At 42.3% G+C, this 17,611-nt stretch overlaps 1 long non-coding RNA gene across 2 annotated transcripts; it reads left to right on the forward strand.

Moving 5' to 3' along the window:
- The first annotated feature begins 4,718 nt into the window (after window positions 1–4,718).
- On the forward strand, window positions 4,719–17,322 carry LOC103876090. Of its 2 annotated transcripts, none has more exons than XR_635175.4 (4): window positions 4,719–5,584; window positions 15,765–15,842; window positions 16,091–16,180; window positions 17,048–17,322. It is a non-coding gene; the product is annotated as an uncharacterized LOC103876090 (long non-coding RNA). The 2 variants fall into 2 exon arrangements; XR_635173.4 differs by having other exon boundaries at window positions 17,114–17,322.
- The last annotated feature ends 289 nt before the right edge of the window (window positions 17,323–17,611 follow it).

The following is a 17,611-nucleotide window of genomic DNA, read 5'->3' on the forward strand; positions in this document are numbered from 1 at the left end:
GAGTAGTACTCAGGATCCGAAGGGAAGACAATGCATAACAATAACAGCTGTGCTCTCTGCATCCTACAAGACACACGTGGTCACTCGCACTTTGTAGATAAGGATATGGAGGGGAATCCGAAAGGTTAGGGAACATGCGCCGAGTCACAGGGCTACAGGAGGCAAACTCTGTGCTCTTCTGATTCCAGAAGCCAACGTCTTTTCCACTACACCACGTCACCTTGCAAATTATTCCTCGCAGGTAAGAACTAGTCTAAGAATCTCACTACAAAGCAGTTTCTCCAACGTCCTCTGCTTCACACACTTCCGCCTGAAGGAACACACCCACAACTAAGCATTCAGCTAAGCTGGGAAAAGTCCACATGAGGAACATAAATCTCTAGTTTACAGGAACAAGGAAAATCCCCCTTGGGAAGATTCTGGAGACAGCTCAAAAAGACAAAGTCGGGGAATTTAGAAAGAAAGGCTAAAATGTGTTCAACCACAATTTTCATGAGTTGTCACATCCTGAGGGCACCCACATCCATGGAGATTGATGGCGAGGAAGCTTATTATTTGATCACACGAAGGTTGCCAAATGCCCAGTGGGGCAGTGAGGGTGGAAAGAGGGACAAACTTTCCTTCTACGTGGCATCTGCATACAGGATTTGGCAGCTTTGCCTCTGCTTGGCTTTGCCTGTGAAACCGCTTTAATTCAACACAATAAATATTAACCCAGTGTTGGAGATCTAGAGATCATAAAATAACAATCTCTGAAGAAAACTCACAATTAGGTAGAGGAGGCAGGTCCACAAACAAATAACTACAGCAATCTGCTCCATGAACAGGATGTTACTGCCAAAGAAATGTTGGTTGGCAGGGGAAGTGTTCCATTGTCAAATACGAAATACTGTTGTCTTCACTGTGGGACTTCTCAGGGCCTTTACTCTGTGAGTGTCTCTTTGTAAACTTCCCTGAGTTAGCAACATAGAGTTAGCAGCACTCCCCAACTGTATTTGACCCTGAAAGCTCTTTCTACCTAAGGAACGTCTTAGAGAACTAGTGTTGTTCCCCTCTCCACTAGAGAAATGTAGACAAAAGGAGACTAGAACTAGATAGAATTGGGGTTCATGAAGTGCACTACCGGAGGTGACAGGGTAGAGTTTGGGGAAGCTTGGGGATAATCTGCAGAGGCAGTGAGAATTTGAACTGTCATGAAGATGAAGAAGAATTGGTCAAACAGGTAGTAGTGGAGGTGGAAGAGAGTGGAAAGGGCTTTTGAGAAAGAAGAAATAGCGTAAGTCAGGAGAGTCATGGATCACGTAGTGTATTCAGAAAACAGTGGAAAACTGGGGGCAGGTTTATGCTTCCAGAGCATAGTATGATCCATCCTTCACACATCACCTTCTCTTGCTACCTACCCATGCTTGCTTTGGTATAGTAGAAGAAATGCAGCCCTTGCTCAAGTTTCCTGGAGTTCTCACCTACTGAGACCATTTTTCCTGTTATTTCTAAGATAATAAAGTATTATGGTATGCGTTCATGCATGGGTTCAGAATCAGAAAGTCCTGGATTAAATCCCAATTACTCTCTTTCTATTGTCTGAGTTTGCATAAGCCATTATCTCTTGTTCTGCCTCAGTTTCCTTGTCTGTATGGTGGAGATGAGAAAAAGCACCTACCTCTTGTTGTACTAACAAGCAAATGGCCAGAAGCTGTCGCACATATAGAGACTGCTCAATGGTGGTAGCTATTAGTATTGATGATTATTGATACTTTTGTGCCATTTGAGAAATGAGTATTCTTTGGGAATATCAGCCCCTTGCATAATAAATACCACATAGTAGCATTTATGGGACTGGTCACCCAAGTGCCCCATCATCTTTTGCTTTACAGGTTATAGACAATGCCTTAAAGGAGTAAAGACCATGGACTCAAGCCAGACTCACAAGATCTGTGACCTTGAGCAAGTTACATGACCTCATAAGTCTTCATTTTCTTATCTGTAAGTTGGGGATTAAATGATACCAACCTCATCGAGTTGTTGTGAAGTATAATTGAGTTAATTACGCATAACATTTCAACAGAGAGACAGGCACAAAGTAAAATGCTATGTGCATGTTTGCTATTAGGATTTGATAGTTTCTTCATCTGCAGATAGTCTCTGGGACCCAAACCTGAAGCCCCTGGGCTGCCCTTTCTCAGTGGGACTGACTGGAGCAGTTACTGATGGCACCAGCTTAAAAAGGAGACGGAGAGTGTGTTTGCGTGTCTTCTGCCACGAATAGGCATCCTCAGACAATCTCTTCATAACTGATGCAGCCCAGCCCTCCGTACTGAAATTGCTGGACTCACACGATGCCCAGATGTGGTTGAAAGAGCATGTGAGGAAATTTCCGTAGGAGCAACATGGAACTCTCTGTTCAGAGTTTTTCTTGTGGGCAGCTTGCGTTTATTCATTCTTTCATTCCAGAAGTATTTATTTAGCCCCTGCTATGTGCCAGGCATTGTGATAATAGTTGCAATGCAGAGATGAATAAAAGAGTATGGGCTTATCTATATAAATAAATATATATGCATATGTGTGTGTGTATAACACCTATTATATATATATTATTAGCGTATTATGTGTGTTGTATATATATGTTTATATATGTGTGTTTATGTATATGTACATATATGATAAGAGTTTATAATCCTATGTGAAGACAGATATATTAAAATGGCTTTTTTTTTTTTTTTTTTGAGACAGAGTCTTGCTCTGTCCTCCAAGCTGGAGTGCAATGGTGCAATCTAGGCTCACAGCAACCTACACCTCCCATGTTCAAATGATTCTCCTGCCTCAGCCTTCCAAGTAGCTGGAATTACAGGCACGTGCCACCACACCCAGGTAAATTTTTTTATTTTTAGTAGAGATGGAGTTTCACCATACTGGCCAGGCTGGTCTCGAACTCCTGACCTCAAGTGATCCACCCACCTCAGTCTCCCAAAGTGCTGGGATTATAGACGTGAACCACTGCCCCCTGCTAAAATGGCTTTTATTCTGGTGGATAAATAAAGAAAACAGACCAGGACTTCTGCAAAATAATTTTTTTGCTATGGGCAAAGAAAATATAAATTTTTTTTACTATAATACGATTTAGCGAACATTCACTGAGCATCTGCTATGTGCATAGCACCATGCTCGGTTCTCTGAGGATACATTCGCAAATAATAAGCTACCCTCAGAAAGCTCATACTCTCATATGATTATGAGCCAAAGATATTCATTTCTTAAAGTGTCCATCACTAGCTAGTGGAGGGAGCAGTATGGACTAGTGGGTGATGAGTGCCTACAGCCTGCTCTCAGGTCACCTGAGTCTAAGTCACCTGCATCAGGCACCTCCTAGCTGTGACCTTAGGCAAGTGATCTGACTGAGCCTCAGTTTCTTCATCTGTCAAGTTGTGCATAAAAATAGCACCTACCAGGCAGATTACAAGGTCAGGAGTTTGAGACCAGCCTGGCCAAAATGGTGAAACCCCATCTCTACTAAAAATATAAAAAGTAGCCAGGTGTGGTGGTGGGTGCCTGTAATTCCAGCTACTCGGGAGGCTGAGGCAGAAGAATTGCTTGAACCCGGGAGGCAGAGGTTGCAGTGAGCTGAGATTGTGCCACTGCACTTCAGCCTGGGTGACAGTGCAAGACACTGTCTCAAAAAAAAAAAAAAATAAATAATAATAATAATAATAATGCCTACCTTTTGGGGTAATTGTCCAAATTCAATGAAGTTTTGTAGGTCAGGGGCTGAGCAAGGAGTCTGGCATGCATTAAACACTCACAACTTAGTGAGTCACGGAGGAGTAGAAGAGTATTATTTTAAAAGCACTTTTATTGAATTAGTAAGTGCTGGATTCGATGAAGAAGACTTGGTGAGGTTTTTAAAAAATTTTTCTTTTAATTTTTCCAATGAGGGTTCTTTTTTTCCGATAGTCAGAATTGACCTTCCTGCATTCTACTGCATTTTTCTGTTGCAGAAACTGCTTATTTTTAAAGGCCCTGAACTTAGCTTCCCTTTGCCTTTAGACAAGTCTCACCTGAGGAGCTCTATATAGACCAAGGGACCAATTTAGAGTGACCAACTTGCCCCGGTTGCCAGAGCCTGAAGGGTTTTCTAGGACATAGGACTCTCAGTGCTAAAACCAGGACAGTCCTGGGCAAACCAGAGTGGCTAGTACCCTCCTGGGTACATAACAAGAAGGTGCATATGTAAAGTCTCTCTGGGTGTGCACAAGTGTGGGCCTCAGAAAATGAAAGTGACACCTGGACAACACACAGCTGTGTCTGGCACCCAAAGGACAAGGTCCATAGGACAGAGCCCCGGCAGCCTGAGACCTGCACGCATCTACCCCCGCTAAGGCTGCCTCTGCCACAGCACAGCCTGCTGGTGACTCAGCAGCCTTCTAGGTCCCGAGCCTCAGCTTCCAATCACTCAGAGCAGCTCTTGCTCCTGATGTTAGATAGGACCCTTGAGTCACTCAGAGAGGATTCGGAATGGAGGTAGGAAGGAAGAATTAGCAACTGCATGCGAGGTACAACATGGAAGCCATGGCTTTGTTCTTAGGGTTTGTTCTGGATTCAAGTTTGGCTCTGCTACTCTCTAGTGACATGACTTTGGGCAAGCTACCTACCTCTTCTGAGCCTCATTTTCCTATTTGGAGAACTACATGACATAACACATGTCACCTGCTTAGTGTAGGGAAGGGTACACAGACATGACTTCCTAAATGGCACTCATCAATGACAGTTGTTGCTACTATTGTACTGGCATGATCGCGAATGGTATTGACATGATCATAAAAACACATTATTGTGGCTAGTATCAACGGGATCATAAATAGTGTTGACATTATCCCAAATTGGGAACATGGCTATTCCTCCCTCCTCATCCTTTAAGTAAACCATTTAAAATGCTGCAAAATCCAGACCAACACTTCAAACACAAACACAATAACAATAACTTAGAAGTGGTGGTGAGTCTCTTTACAAGTTCAAACACACAAACAGAAAAAAGATGTTCAAGTAGGATACATTAAAAACACATAAATTCGATTTTTAAAATCTCTATTTTTTTCCCAGCTTTGGAAGAGACAATTCTTCCAAATTCTCATGGTCTAAATCAATCTCTCTCAAAGTATGTTTAGATAAAAATATGTATTCTTTTAATGAAATAATAAAATAATAAAATAAAGGAGGTAGTCCAGGAATTAAATGGGTTTGGGGAATACTGAACTAAATTAAATGTAATGAGTTTCTTTACTGCAAGACTCCTCAAAGCTTTTACTATATGGATCAACTTCCTGACTCTCCGGGAGGGGAAGCACGTGCTGCCATCCCCCTATTGACTTAGTAATGCCACCCTTTGTTCATGGAACATGGACTAGAGTTGGGTGGAATGGAGTTGAAAAGTTCTAATTCAGATGCTTCTGCCAAAGTTCTAGATTCTTCCTCATCTCAGTCCACACCCCATCGCATGGCTTCCTAGGGAATTCGTACTTTATTCCTGGTCTCTGAATCCTTCCACTTGGCCACTCAAGAGCTCTGACTCATCCCTGAGCTTTACTCCTAGGTGAATCTGGATTCTCCCCACTGACCTCCCAAGGAATAGGACACTAGAATCTGAGCAAACATGGAAACCTTTCTCTGTATCTCCTCCCTTGTTTCTGGGAAACTGGGTGGTGTTGTTGTTGTTGTTTGACCTACCAAGATGTTTCATTTCTCCTCAGACAACATTGCTATTTGATGAAGATGATGGACATGTTGATGCTCCTCATGATGATAAAATAAGAAATAGCTTATCTTTACAGAGCAGATACTATGTGCCTGGCACTGTGCCTCATCCCTGTGCAGTGGGTACTATTATAAATGAGGAAACTGAGGTTACAAGAAGGTCTGTGACTTTCCCATGATTACCCACCTAGTAAGGTGTAGAACTTGTCTCTACATGAATGCTCTCATTCAAGACTACCAGAAAACTGACTTAATTCAGAACTCATTTTCTTCAACTACATGATGCTGATTTTTCTCAAAAACATAAGTAAAGATCCTAAATGAACTCCAACAGGCAGACCCTCATCAAAATGATAACATCAAGTAGGTTTGGGAAATACTGAACTAAATTAAATTTAATGAGTTTCTTTACTACAGGACTTCCCATAGCTCAAATGAGGGCCCTGTAAACCCTCAGTTTCCTTCAAACACTAACTTAGGATGCCTCGAAATATAAGATGAGCTCCCCAAGCCCCATACGATATGGCAGCCAATGACATGAGCCTTGGATAACCATCTTCCACCATCTGCTTCAGCTTGGCAGGGGAAACAAAGGCGTACAGCCCCAGGTTACACACTGATGTGACTTGCAGACGTGTTGGCTTTACCCTGTCTCTGCCGTTGGCATTCTTTTATTCCATCAGCATCTCAGGGTTTTGTTTTGGGGTTTTTTTCGACTAAATAATGAGATAATTAAGCAACCCTATCCTACGCCAAAAGATGCTTTCCTGACCTGGGGTACTCACAAGTTCAACCCTTCAAGTTACTAATTACAAGCCCAGAATCACCTCCGCCCGGTCCCCCACCCCAGCCAGCAGAGATAAGGTGCTGCCCTACTTCCTCCAGTAAACTGCCTCCTTGTCACGTCGTTGGCGCCACTGAGGTGACTGGCGCCCGCCGCACCTCCCTGCCCACCCCGTGAGGTGGCAGCTTATCATCTGAGAGTGAAGTGATGCGTGTGTCCACACAGGGACTGGTTGCAGACAGTATTTGCAAGCTTGTAAAAGGTGCTATATAAATCAATTATTAATACTAATCAGAACATGATGGCCTCACGAGCAGGAGAGGGGAGGCCCAGACGTGGAGGCCACACCCTCCTTGACACAGTCAGTCAGGAGCCAGGTATCTCACGAGTTATAAAGAGATGTGAGGAGAGATGCCCCAAGAGTGATAAGAATTAACCTCTTCTCCACAAGTCCCATCTGGCCCTTCAAAAGCCTCTGCCTGACAGCACTGCCTAAGTTAAAGAAAGTTCTGGAACTTTAGAATGACCCGACTTTGAGAGCAAGGCCTTGGTGCCAGTACTTAGTCCTACGCTCTTAGTTGAATTCAGTCAGGGCTGTAGTTTATCCTCACTGGACTCTAGAGAAAATGGTGCCACCAAGACATATTTCTCACAACCAGGTTGTCACTTCTTGACATTGGGTAGCAACATTCAGGGACCACGGAGCTGGGTTTATTTTCTTAAGCCACTTTCTGTTTCTCCCTTGGGATCCACCTTGTGAGCTTGGAGCCAAAGAAACCATTTCTTCATGTAGTAGATGTGATTAATTGATTTCAGGTTTATTCTCAGATGTTCCAAGATCCTGGTCTAGTTTGATTACCCTTCTAAGAGTATTCAAATTATCTTCATGGGCGGTACAAAAGTCACACAAACAAACAAAAACCAAAATAAGTATCATCCATCACCACAAAATAATATCATGTATCCCATGACCGTTGGAATCGGCTCTTCTCAAGGTGGCATATACAAAGTGGACAATCTTAGTTGATTCATTAGTGATTGACAGTTAGTTGACAATTAGTGATTAACACTAAATCCTAAAGGTTGGCTATCCCTGTCCTAAAAAACAATTGATAATAAAAATGAATATTTGTTCAGCGTGAATATCCTAAGAATCTAAAGTACCAAGAAAGGTGGCATAAAAGGGAGGGAGGATCCTGGAGGAAATGAAATGGAAGACAGCCAGAGAGTCATCGCACAGAAAAGGCCTGAGATAGATGAGCAATGATGGATCTAGACAGCAGATACCACTCCAAGGAGATACCAGCCTCAACTCACTTTTATTCTGGGGTAGGCAGTAAAGTCAGTGTAGCCAGAATAATGCCTCACCCCTCAAAGACTTCCACATCCTAATCCCTGGAATCCCCAGAACTTGTGAGTATGTGACCTTACATAGCAAAAGAGACTCTGTAGCTGTGATTAAGCTAGGGATGCTGAGATGAGGGGATTATACTGGATTACCCAGGAGGGTCCAGTGTCATCACAAGGATCTTCATAAGAAAGAAGCAGGAGAACCAGAGACAGAGGAGATGTGAAGGCAAGCAGAGACCAGAGCAATACAACTACTGGCTTTGAAGAATGGAAGGGGGCCATGAGCCAAGGCATGTGAGCAGCCTCTAGGAGGAAAAAAAAAAAAAAGCAAGGAAACTGATTCTCCTCTAAAGTATCCAGAAGAGATGCAACCCTGCCAAGACCTTGATTTTAGATCTTCTTATCTCCAGAATTGTAAAATAGTAAATATGCGTTGTTTCAAGCCACTGCATTTGTGGTAATTCCGTTGTGGCAGCAGTACTAAATTAATACAATGGGTAAGTTTGGGCTGTTCTCCAATCTCAGTCCTCTTAGGCACCCTGAAGAGCTTGTGGTCAGTTGCAAGGTGTGACACAAAATTTATTTCTAATCAATGTTCAATCACTAAAGTTTGGGAATTATTTACTTAAAAGTTTAGGCCAGGCGTAGTGCCTCACACCCATAATCCCAGCACTTTGGGAGACTGAAACAGGAGGATCACTTTAGTCCAGGCATTCGAGACCAGCCTGGGCAACATGACAAAACCCCATCTCTACAAAAAATAGAAAAAATTAGCCAGACATCGTGGCACATGCTTGTAATCCCAGCTACTCGGGAGGCTGACAGAGGATTGCTCAAGTCCCAGAAGGGGAGGTTGCAGTGAGCTGAGAGTGTGCCACTACATTCCAGTCTGGGTGACAGGGTGAGACCTTGTCTCAAAAAAAAGGTTTAGAATAGGTTTCTGCATTTATTCATTCATTCGATAAATATTTACGGAACACCTCCTATGTGCCAGGTCTCTTCCTGGTGCTGGGATGTAAAGGTAATTGATCCAGGTAAATAGCTGCCCCCATGAAAGCGACAGTCTAATGGAATGACTCTATGGTGAAGATGTGAACGGTTGAATGACTCATGTCATTGCAGATAATGATGAGGGCCATGAGGACGCTGGAGAGTGGACCAGAAACTGACCCTAACCCCACCCATGCCTATAACAGGGCACGTTCTACAAGTCAACATCTCTGCTTAGGAAGCATTGCAGGAGATTCTATGCCAAGGAACATTTGAACCCCGCTGATGACTTTAGGGAAGACACTGTAGGTGACAGCAGAGTCTTAAGGGGGTTGAAGAAATGTGGGGTCAAGCCACTTAAGGGGTGCTCAGGCTACTTCCTATGGGCATCTCACAGGTCTCCTCAACTCAGTGACTTCAGGGTTACACAATGGCACTGCCTGGGTGGCTTTTAATTGTAATTTTAATTATGCCAGTGGAAAGATAGTTTGGACATATAAACAAACACTTCTCAAATTCCAGCGGGCACATAGATCTCCTGGAACTTTGTCAAAATGAGACTAGTTCAGCAGGTCTGAGGTGGGGCCTGAGATTCAGTATTTCTTGCTAGCTCCCAGGGTATGTCCATGCTGCCAGGCCATGGACCACACACTCTGGATTAGCAGCAAGGGGGTAGACAACCAAATTAGCCAAATTCCACCAACAGTCCCCCAAATGGGTAAATCACCAAGTGCAAAGGGTTAATACTTATCTTCTTGTAACACCGCAGTGGTTTTCTGCACACGGGCTAGAGGGTACACTTATACTCTGACACTTACTAATTGTGGCATCTGGGGTAAATTACTTCATGACCCTGTGCCTCAGTTTTTTCATCCATAAAATGGGATCATGATGGTATCTACCTCAGAGAGTTGTTATGAGGATTCAATGAGTAAATACAGGAAAAGCACTGCATATCGTAAGTGTTCAATGTGTGGTAGCTATCCGAATTAACGTTTCTTCCCCTCTTTAGACCAAAGCTTCATAAGGACAAATTTTGCATCTGATATTTTAAATATGCTCTATGCTGAGCCTGGATTCTGGCACTTAGTAAGTGCTTTATATGTCTGTTGCATGAATCAATGGCTTAATGAATGAAAGGATACAAGCAAACAAAATCAATTTAGTTTTTTTGTTTTGTTTTGTTTTGTTTTGAGGCAAAGTCTTTCTCTGTCACCTAGGCTGGAGTGCAGTGGTGTGATCTCGGCTCACTGCAACCTACATCTCCTGGGTTCAAACGATTCTCCTGCCTCAACCTCCCGAGTAGCTACGATTATAGGCGTGTACCATCACACCTGGCTAATTTTTGTATTTTTAGTAGAGATGGGGTTTTGCCATCTTGCCCAGGCTGATCTCGAACTCCTGACCTCTACTGATCCGCTCGCCTCGGCCTTCCAAAGTACTGGGATTACAGGCATGAGCCACCGCGCCCAGTCTCCAAATGAGTTTATTTTCAAAGGCACGGTCAAAGAAAGAAAAGGGGAAAGGGGGTAAAGGGGGAAATTCACATTTATTGATTAGCTAATCTGTGCCCAGCATGGCACCAGTTGCTTTTCATACATCATTATAGTTCACGCTCCCAAGAGGCCTGAGGAAAGAGAGATCCCGCAGGTTGAGGCTTAAAGAGGCAAAACACTTGCTCAGGATCTCGTGGCTGTTAAGTGATGAAGGCAGGGTTCAAAGCCATGCCTGCCCAAGCTGGTTTTCCTCACCAACCCTGTGACACAAAACCTTCTGTGACCCCCGGTATTTCCCATTAAGAGAATTAGTCACCGTTGGCTTTGATCGGCTGGGCTGGGCTGGCAATGCAGTCCTGAATGGCATTTCTCTCAGGCCCTTATCTTTATTAACTGTGAATTTATCTTTCTCCAGAGATAGGGCTCTGGGTGAAGGGCCCCCTGCCCACACCTAGGCAAGTCTTACCTGCTCTGAACAGGCCAGCAGGTGACTGGGAGTCCTTTAATTGCCTTCTTCCTCACCTAACCCCTTCCACTAAGTTCAAGCTTGCACTGTAAACATGATCTCCAGGACCAAAGGTAAGGGAGGTGAAGCTTGTGGATATTAACCCATAAAAACCCTTGATAAGCCCAGTGCATTTCATAGCACCATAAATTAATCCTTGTCCTTCATAGCCTGCGAGGAGAGCAGAGGATGAAGAGCAAACTGAGGAGTCACGTGAGACCAATGATTGCACAAGTGGCGCCCAGCGATGCTATCTGAGTCAGAACAGAAGAGGCTGACCCCATAGTGTCCCCTTCTGGCAGGTGAAGGGTTTGGGCCAGACCATCCTGTATGGATTGTGACATTCTATGAATTCGAAAACAAAAGAAAGAAAACGCTCTGTGAAGGGTTGTGAAAGGGCTTGTCCAGCCTGCATTTCATGGCCTGAGACAGTTCCTCTTAGAGTCTATGAAACATAAACAGATGACTTTTATTTTTTTGTCAAGGCAGAGGTTCCCCCCAGTTAAGATTGAAACCCCCCTCCTCAGACGGAGCCCAGAATTAGTGTTTTGATAAAGTGACCTCAAAGAGTGATTGAACTCATTTCAGTCATGTCCTCAAAGTTCTGACCCCAGAGGCCACCTAAGTTCGCCATTTTCTGCAAGTCTTATGGTTCTAAAAAGTTAGCCCTTATAATGCCTGAAAAGAAGGTTTAAGAAATTTTCCATTGTATGATGGTTCCTAACAAACAGAGTCATCTCTCAAGAGTTGTTTTTGCAAGGCTGTCTATGACTGGGTTTCTCACTTGTTTGCTTCCTTCTAACACCATTTTCTGAATACCTGCCATGTGCCAGATACTATATTATCAGCCACCGTATACCAGATGTACATTTATGGCTTCCTGAAATCCCTGATGTACTGGAGGATAAAGATGAATCTACAAGAAACTATAACACACTGTGACAAGTTACATGATTAGAGAGAAAATTCAGGTGGGATTTTAAACAAACCACCACATGGGCTTGCTTTTGCTATACAGCAAATATCTCTCAAATTCTTCATTCATTTGGAGTCAGCAAATATTTGGAGAATACGAAACCACTTCATTATTAGCCGAATGCAACCTACAAGGTAATTCATATAACATACTCCAAGGCCAATCACCAAATACATTTCAATATTCCACTCCTTGGGGTTTCCTGCTCATCAGTTCCCTACATGTCTCGATGGTATGAGATAGCCCATGCTTCAAATATTTCAAAAATATTATTTGAGTTGTCAAACATTATGAAATAAAAAACTCACTTAGGCAATGTAGAAAAGAAGACGAGTCAAGTATCTTTAAGAGTCTGACTTTGAGAAATTGGCGTAGGGCAGAGATAAGGTAAAATTCAAAGACTCATTTTTGACCTGAAAAATATGTTCCCCTCCCTAAGACTTTCCAAAAACAAAAAGAAAAAGCAAACATATCGAACTCAGATCCACAACCTGATTTTCGAAATCAGTCTACACAAATATTCATGTTTAAAGATGTCCTTTACGGTGTTGTTTATAATACAAGAAACTTGAAAGGCCCTACAAGTTCATTAGTAGGAGAATGGTTAGCTAGCAATTAAGTAGTAAATAAAAATATTTAGAAAGCTTTTACTGACATGTAAAAGAAAGACTTCTGATGCTAGAACGAAAGGCAGAATAAAAAAATATTCAATAGTTTTAAATAAGTTTTAAGGATCAAGAATAAAGAAAGACACCAAAATGTTAACAAAAGTTGTCTCTGGGTAACGGAAATGATATTAAACAAATGAGATTTGGTGCCTGAGACCTTTGGATCAAATCCTGGCTTCACTATCTTTTACTTGGATTTCTTTTTCTTTTTCTTTTATCCTAAAACATTTGTATTTTATTTTTATTTTTTTTATTTCCATAGATTTTTGGGAAACAAGTGGTGTTTGTTTACACGAGTTACTTCTTTAGTGGTGATTTGTGAAATTTTGGTGCACCCATCACCTGAGCAGTATACATTGAATACAATTTATAGTCTTTTATCCCTCACCCCTTCACACTCTTTCCCCCTAAGACCCCAGGTCCATTGTGTCATTCTTATGCCTTTGCATCCTCATAGCTTAGCTCCTACTTATAAGGGAGAATATACGACGTTTGGTTTTCCATTTCTGAGTTACTTCACTTAGAATAATAGTCTCCAGTCCCATCCAGGTTGCTGCAAATGCCATTAATTCATTCCTTTTTATGACTGAGTAGTATTCCATTGTGTGTGTGTGTGTGTATCACAGTTTCTTAATCCACACGTTGATTGATGGGCATTTGGGTTGGTGCTACATTTTTGCAATTGCAAATTGTGCTGCTATAAACATGCGTATGCAAGTATCTTTGGATTAATATTCTCTCTCAACTTCTTTTTCATCTTTTAAAAAATGGACTCATAACAATACCTGCCTCATAGTGCTGCTATAAGAATTAAAAGAAATAATGCAAGTATGGGAAGGTAAATTAGTTCCGCCATTGTGGAACACAGTGTGGCGATTTCTCAAAGAACTTAAAATAGCATTACCATTCAACCCAGCAATCCCATTACTGGGTATATACCCAAAGGAATATAAATCATTCTACTATAAAGACACATGCATGTGTATGTTCATTGCAACAGTGTTCACAAAAGCAAAGACACAGAGTCAGCTTAAATGCTCATCAACAGTAGACTGGATAAAGAAAATGTGGTATGTATACACCACGAAACACTACACAGTATAAAAAAAAAGAATGAGATCATGTCCTTTACAAGAACATGGATGGAGCTAGAGGTCATTATCCTAAGCAAACTAACACAAGAACAGGAAATGAAATACTTCATGTTCTCACTTATAAGTGGAAGCTAAACAATTAAAACACCTGTAATCCCAGCACTTTGGGAGGCCAAGGCAGGCAGATCACGAGGTCAGGAGATCGAGACCATCCTGGCTAACAAGGTGAAATCCCATCTCTACTAAAAATACAAAAAAATTAGCTGGGCATGGTGGCGGGCGCCTGTGGTCCCAGCCACTTGGGAGGCTGAGGCAGGAGAATGGCGTGAACCCAGAAGGCAAAGCTTGCAGTGAGCAGAGATCACGCCACTGCACTCCAGCCCGGGCCACAGGGCAAGACTCCGTCTCAAAAAAAAAAAAAAAAAAAAAAAAACCACCATGGACACAAAGAGGGGAAAAACAGACACTGAGGCCTACTTCAGGGTGGAGGATGGAAGGAGGGAGGGGATAAGAATAAATACCTATCGGGTACCATGTTTATTACCTGGGCAATGAAATAATCTGTACACCAAACCCTTGTGACACACAGTTTACCTATATAACAAACCTGCACGTGTACCTCTGAACCTAAAATAAACGTTTTAAGAATAATATACACTAAATGATTAATAATGGAAACTATTATATGTGAACATATGTAATACAATATTATGGGTATATGCTTTAATAAGCTTTCCACAATTTAAATTTACTACACATTGCATCAGAAAGAGATTGATATTAAACGTTTTAAAATTTTACAACTAGAAGCAGAATTTCAGATGTCAAACTGCCATCAGGTAGGCTCAGTTCCATTGTTCCAGTGCTTTAGCAATGAACAAGGCTTGGCAGGGGTTGTAGTGATTCAAAACTCTGAGCAAGGTTTACGCTGATAGGGATCATTTCTTACCCTTATAGAGAAATGTTCATAAATCATGAGAGAGGGTTTGAAGCTCTGTGTATTTGTCCTAAGAGTATAAAGTAAGGCTGTTTTCTTGTAAGTAGAGAAGGAGATTTTTACTGTTCATATAAAGTGAATTTATGGAAGCTGGGCACAATAGCTTGTCCTACCTGTAATCCTAACTACTTGGGAAGCCAGAGCAGGAGGATCCCTTGAGGTCAGGAGTTCAAGACCAGCCTGAGCAACATAGTGAGACCCTGTCTCTAAAAAGAAGAAAAAAAGAATTTTAAAGAAGAAATAGGAAGGCGGGGGGGCGAAACAAAAAAAAAGTGAGTTTATGAATAGCTGAAAAATACAAAGAACCAGCATCCAGGGTACAAATTCCTAAAGGGCTAGTACTTTCAATTAACAGATAGTCTTTTTTTTTTTTTTTGAGACAGAGTCTCACTCTGTTGCCCAGGCTGGAGTGCAGTGGCACGATCTCGCCTGCAGGCACCCGCCACCACGCCTGGCTAATTTTTTGTATTTTTAGTAGAGACAGGGTTTTGCCGTGTTGGCCAGGATGGTCTCGATCTCCTGACCTCGTGATCTGCCCACCTCAGCCTGGGATTACAGGTGTGAGCCACCGCATCCGGCCAATTAACAGATATTCTTTGTCCTGCTCAAATTTTAGAAAACAAATGGGGAGAAAAATGATTGCCTATTAGAAGTTTAGTAAACAGAGAGATAAAACTTCCAGAAGTAACATCCACATGTTCTTTCCCTGACTCCCAGAATCCAGAGACCCATGGATAACCAACCATAGTGAAAATGGAGGCAAAATGATGAGCTCATATGAGAAATCTCATTGCCTTCCATCACATTCTCAAAGCAACCTCTGACTCCCAAATATTTGGGAAACTCTGTCTTATATCTTCAAACTTGGATGAAAGGAGATATTTTAAATGATGGGTCACAAGACACAACAAGGAAATATGCAGTTTCATAGACTTCTCTAGGCTAGCCTAGCTCACTACTCTCTGCCTGGCACACAGCAGGCACGAAATGAATGAATGAATGAATGAGATACAATGATTACCCACACAAAAGATTGGACGTGCCAGGTATCCAGATTTCATGTTAAATCTCAGTTACCCACAAAAGCCACTTTCTTTAAACACCCTGTCTCCTGAATGTACCGATTAATATTATAATATTTGAAGTGTTCTTTTCACAGAAGCTGCAGAGATGGAAGTTCTGACAATCTATCCAATGTCAGAGGCGAGGAAAGACCAACAGGCTGGAATCGTGCAGAGTAAATATTTAAACATGGGTAGTTCAATAGCTGTGAAATAGGTTCAGTAACAGGCTCATTTTTAAACATCAATACTCTTACTAATGGTAATGCACTAGCTTTCGATAGAAGGGAGGCAAGTGAGTGGAAGTCATTTTTAATCAGAAGTCAACAGGAACTAGTGTCTCAGACAAGCCCCCACCACCCACCCACCAAATTGGTACCAACAAAACAAAACATGAAATGCAGTTTTCTCTTCTATTTCCCAGAAGCCGAGCCTTCATGGATTGCTGAAACTGATGAGGTCCCCCGATTTTACCTGGGCAGGGTGAGGATAAGGAATGACTGGGGAAAGACAAGTAAGGCAAGGGAATACGGAACCCATGGGTTTTCTCTCAGATTATTTTTGTTAAGGGGAACTTCTAAAAACTTTCGCTTTAAGTTCAGGGGTACATGTGCAGGTTTGTTATACAGCTAAACTCATGTCATGAGGGTTTATTGTACAGATTATTTTGCCACCCAGATATTAAGCCTAGTACCCATTAGTTATAATGTATTTCCTGATCCTCTCCCTCCTCCCACACTCCAGTCTCTGCTGGCCACAATTTGTGTGGTTCTCCTCCTTGTGACCATGTGTTCTCAGCATTTAGCTCCCGCTTATAAGTGAGAATATGCCATATTTGTTTTTCTGTTTCTGCGTTAGTTTGCTAGGGATAATGGCCTCCAGCTCCATCCATGTTCCTGCAAAGGACATGATCTTGTTCTTTTTTATGGCTACATAGTATTCCATGGTGTATTTGTACCACATTTTCTTTATTCACTCTACCACTGATGGGCATTTAGGTTGATTCCATGTCTTTGCTATTGTGAATAGTGCTGCAATGAACCTATGCATGCATGTGTCTTTACAGTAGAATAACTTACATTCCTTTGTTTATATATACCCAGTAATGGGATTGCTGGGTCGAATGGTAGTTCTGTTTTTTAGGTCTTTTAGGAATCACCGCACTACTTTTCATAGTGGTTGAACTAATTTACACACCCATCAACTCTCTCAGATTATTTAAACAAGCAAAGACTTGGCTTTTTAACCTGGCTGCAGGTAGTAGATGTGTAGCCTTGAGGAAGGAAGTTAACCACCTGAGTGCGGTGAATGCCATGTGCCCTCCCAGCCCCCAGCTCCCTGAGTCTCATGTTTCTATTTCACTTTCCCATTTCAATGCAAGTAGTCAGACTCACAGCTGTCAGCACCTGGACTCTTCAGCCTGAGGTTCTTTTCTGCCTGTGCACAGGCCGTGGAGGAAGTGGCCTGAATCAGTGCTTCCACCCAGTGGCCCTCAATCACTGATGGATAGGAGCTGCCTCTTCTCTGCGGTGCCTGCTCTGCATTGACTCTCAGTGTTCCTGGGGAGGATTGAGCCCCTGTTTCCTGCAGGGGTGACCTGCTCACTTCCCACCCAGTGCTCCGGGATTATCTCCCAAATAAAGCACTTTCACCTGATATCTTGTCTCAGGTCAGGACATCGCTTCTGGGACCCCCCCCCCAAAAGGCCAGAAGTGTCTGTCTCTCTTCTGCAAAATGAGGACAGTAATAGCACCTACCTTGGAGGCCCGATGTGTAAATTAAATGTGATAATCTTATGAAGCATTTGCACTATGCCTGGCACTAACCAGGAACTCAGTAAGTATCAGCTCTGGTCATTATTAATCCCATACGTCAAAATAAGCAGCCTTCAACTTACTCAAAAGATGGTAGGCTTTTATTTTCTTCTTTCTGCTTTTCTATGTTT

This window comes from Papio anubis, chromosome 9, assembly GCF_008728515.1.
Source record: "Papio anubis isolate 15944 chromosome 9, Panubis1.0, whole genome shotgun sequence".
Taxonomy (NCBI): domain Eukaryota; kingdom Metazoa; phylum Chordata; class Mammalia; order Primates; family Cercopithecidae; genus Papio; species Papio anubis.